Source organism: Myodes glareolus, chromosome 2, assembly GCF_982192425.1.
Source record: "Myodes glareolus chromosome 2, mMyoGla1.1, whole genome shotgun sequence".
Taxonomy (NCBI): domain Eukaryota; kingdom Metazoa; phylum Chordata; class Mammalia; order Rodentia; family Cricetidae; genus Myodes; species Myodes glareolus.
Window position 1 is genome coordinate 62,463,640 of NC_142027.1, and position 4,402 is coordinate 62,468,041.

The 4,402-nt window shown below is 42.4% G+C and overlaps 1 pseudogene; it reads left to right on the top strand.

The window, feature by feature from the left end:
• The first annotated feature begins 3,676 nt into the window (after positions 1-3,676).
• Positions 3,677-3,890, top strand: LOC125413233 (large ribosomal subunit protein eL38 pseudogene; annotated as a pseudogene).
• The last annotated feature ends 512 nt before the right edge of the window (positions 3,891-4,402 follow it).

The window sequence follows — 4,402 nt, forward strand, 5'->3', positions numbered from 1 at the left end:
CAATAAAACTCTAGGCTTTGAAGTACATACTATCCATGATTAATTTTACTCCTTTAAATTTTTATTGTGTCCCTGCTTTGATTCAGTAGCTAACCCTTGATCTTTTCTATGTGTATGCCTATTGTTTCTACTTACCCCTGATGTACTGTCCTCTCCTTTTCTTCATGATGCAGTTCAAACACCAAGTCTTTTGCAGTCTTCCCTAAACCCTCATACCATTGTCAACTCAATTCTTTCTAAGCAAAGGCCCTTGCCCATTACTGCAACTCAGTATTCTTTCTTTCTTTCTTTCTTTTTCTGGTAGAATTTTTTTCTTTTTTTTTTTTGAAAGTAATTTTATTAAATTATAAAAGTTTCCATTTCCGCTCCTCCTCCCACCACCCTCCCACTCCCTCCACTCCCTCTCCTTCTCCCTCTCCATCCCTAAGAGCAGTCAGGGTTTCCTCCCCCTCCCTCCAGGTCCAGGAAGGTGAGTGTCCAGACAGACTGGATCCGCAAAATCCAGTATATGCAGAGGAAACAAGTCCCAGTGTCATTGTCAATGGCTTTTCAGAAAGACTACGGGCCAGCCACATTCAGAGAATCCAGCCACATTCAGAGAATCTGTTTGGATCACGTCCTCGTTCAGTCCCAGTCCAACTGGCCTTGGTAAACTCTCATTAGATCAGTCCCCTTGTATCAGTGGGTGATCGCATCCCTCGCAGTCCTTATTTCCTTTTTCATTTTCTTCATCCTTCTGCTCCTCATTTGGACCTTGGGGGGCTCAGTCCGGTGCTCCAATGTGGGTCTCCGTCTGTATCGCCATCCATCTTCGGATGCAGGTTCCCTCTGGTCTTGCCTTCTTTGCTCACGTTCTCTTTCCTTCTGTTTCTCGTTTGGACCTAGGCAGTTAAGTCCAGTGTTCCGATGTGGGTCTCTGTCTCTATCTCCCTCCATCGCCAGATGAAGGTTCTATGGTGATAAGCAAAATATTCATCAGTATGGTTATGGGCCTAGGCCGTTTCAGGCACCCTCTCTTCTGTCCAGAGAACAATCTGGGGATCTCTCCTTGGACCTGGGATCCCATTTATAATCAAGTCTCCTGTAAACCCTAAAATGACTCCCTTAGTTGAAATATATTCTTCCTAATCCCATATCAATCCTTCCTCCCTCCCCCCTTCCCAGTCCACCGAGCTTTCCCCATTCCTCCCCTACTCCCTTCTCTTTAACCCTCTCCCCTTCCAACAACCCTCCCACCCCCCCCATGCACCCGAGGTTACCTGGGACTCTTGTCTATTTCCAATCTCCAGGAGGATAGCTACATGATTTTCATCAGGTTCACCTTCTTATTTAGCTTCTCTAGGATCACGAATTATAGGCTCAAAGACCTTTAATTATGGCTAGAATCCACTTATGAGTGAATACATACCATATTCCTCTTTTTGGGTCTGGCTTACCTCACTCAGTAAAGCGTTTTCTATTTCCATCCGTTTGCATGCAAAACTCAAGATGTCATTGTTTTTTACCGCTGAGTAAAACTCTAATGAGTATATGTTCCACACCTTTTTTAACCGTTCTTCTATTGAGGGGCACCTAGGTTGTTTCCAGGTTCTGGCTATTACAAATAGTGCTGCTATGAACATAGTAGAACAAATGCTTTTGTAGTATGATAGGGCATCTCTTGGGTATATTCCCAAGAGTGGAATTGCTGGGTCCTGAGGGAGGTTGACTCCCAGTTTCCTGAGAAACCGCCACACTGATTTCCACAGTGGTTGCACAAGTTTGCATTCCCACCAACAATGGATGAGTGTTCCCCTCATTCCACATCCTCTCCAGCATAGGCTATCATTGGTGTTTTTGAGTTTGGCTATTCTGACAGGTGTAAGATGATATCTCAAAGTTGTTTTGATTTGCATTTCCCTGATCGCTAAGGAGGTTTAGCATGACCTTAAGTGCCTTTTGGCCATTCAAAGTTCATCTGTTGTGAATTCTCTGTTCAGTTCAGTACCCCACTTTTTAATTGGGTTAATTAGAGTTTTAGTGTCTAGTTTCTTGAGTTCTTTGTATATTTTGGAGATCAGACCTTTGTCTGATGAGGGATTTGTGAAGATCTTCTCCCAGTTGGAAGGTAGCCTTTTTGTCTTACTGACAGTGTCCTTTGCTTTGCAGAAGCTTCTCAGTTTCAGTAGGTCCCATTTATTCATTGTTTCTCTTATTGTCTGCGCTCCTGGGGTTCTGCTTAGGAAGTGGTCTCCTGTCTTTCATGATAGCCACAAATAGCATAAAATATCTTGGAGTAACTCTAACCAAGGAAGTGAAAGACCTATTTGACAAGAACTTTAAGTCCTTGAAGAAAGAAATTGAGGAGGATACCAGAAAATGGAAAGACCTCCTCTGCTCTTGGATTGGGAGAATCAACATAGTAAAAATGGCAATTCTACCAAAAGCAATCTGTAGATTCAATGCAATTCCCATCAAAATCCCATCAAACTTCTTCACAGACCTTGAGAGAACAATAATCAAGTTTATATGGAAAAACAAAAAACCCAGGATAGCCAAAACAATCTTATACAATAAAGGAACTTCTGGAGGCATTACCATCCCTGACTTCAAACTCTATTACAGAGCTACAGTATTGAAAACAGCTTGGTATTGGCAAAAGAACAGAGAAGTCAACCTATGGAATCGAATAGAAGACCCAGGTATTAACCCACAAACGTATGAACACCTGATATTTGACAAAGGAGCTAAAGGTATACAATGGAAGAAGGATAGCATCTTTAACAAATGGTGCTGGCATAACTGGATGTCAACCTGTAGAAGAATGAAAATAGATCCATATCTATCACCATGCACAAAACTCAGGTCCAAATGGATTAAAGACATCAACATTAATCCTACCACTTTGAACCTGATAGAAGAGAAAGTGGGAAGTAGTCTACAAGATATAGGCACAGGAGACCACTTCCTAAGTATTCTTTCTTAATATGATCTCAGATTATAATTTTGTTGAGGCTAAGTATTTTTTGTTGAGTATTTCATGCAATATTTCTTCTGCATTCACCAGAATGTCCAGTATGTGGAAATAACAATAAGGTAATACACTTGTAGAAGACTGTAGGGCATAAGAAACACTTTCATAGGCAGCTCTTAAGGTACCAAACTCTTTCCCACCCTATTGCTGGGCTCCGGTCTTTCCCCAGGAAGCTCCCACATCATTCCCCATGTATCCTCACTACTCTTTATTTATATCTCACAAATGTCAGTGCCTCCGAAAAGTTTTTTTTTTTTTTCCGTATAGGTACAATAGAACTAAAGGCACCTTCAAATTCAATGACCTTCCTGTCGGGGACCACCTTTTTGGGGTGGCTTCTGCTGCAATCCTAGGGTAGGGTAGGTACATAAGGATTAGAAGTGCTAATTAGGAGGAACAGGGATATGAAAGAAATACAGAGACGTAGGATAGTAACAGGAGGGCAGCTCAGCTAATGCTGAATTCACTCGCGTTTGTTTTTCATACACTTTTATACCCCAATACAAAAGTTGGGAAGAAGGGTTTGGGGAGATTGGGTCTGCAGGGAGCGCGCGAAGGAGGAGGAGGGAGTGCAGAGGCAGAGCAGGGTGAGGAGGCAGGCTCGAACCGGTTAAAGGGAGGACTGCTCCCCACAGGTAAGGTCTTCAGGGTCTAGCGCCATTGCCATGCCTCAGAAAATTGAGGAAATCAAGGACTTCCTGCTCACGGCCCAGCGGAAGGATGCCAAATCTGTCAAGATCAAGAAGAACAAGGATAATGTGAAGTTCAAGTTTACTGCAGCAGGTACCTTTATACCCTGGTCATCACAGAGAAGGAGAAAACCGAGAAGTTGAAACAGTCCCTGCCCCCTGGTTTGGCAGTAAATAAACTGAAATGAAGCAGACTTTTGTGTTTGACTATTAAAAACTCTAAAAAATCAAAACAAAAAAAAAAGTTGGGAAGCATGCAAAAGACTGCTTTAACATAATACAAAGTACAACCAGAACAGTCATTTGCTCCAATACTTGAGATATCATGTCATTAATTTTGAGAAAAGCATCTGATGCTTGGGGCAGTGAAAACACCCTAGACCAAGTAAGTAAGTATCCTGCAGGCAGCCACTGCCTAGGTCAAAATAGCCACTCCTATTTCAAAGGAAGGAGCCGAATTTTGTTCGGATTCTGCGACCTTTGGTCAGAGTGGAGCGGATCTACCTTTATAGGCCATCTTAATGTCCAAAACACCAAGCAATCACACCCTAGGTCAAGGTGTAGAGCCACACTCATCAACAACTTTGAGCAAGTAAAATAAACTCAAACTCTCTGACATTCAGACAAGGCAAAATATTTTTAGGCTTTCATTTTTGGGTCTCCACACCTTTCTGTCTAAGTACTCTGCTTCCATACCAAA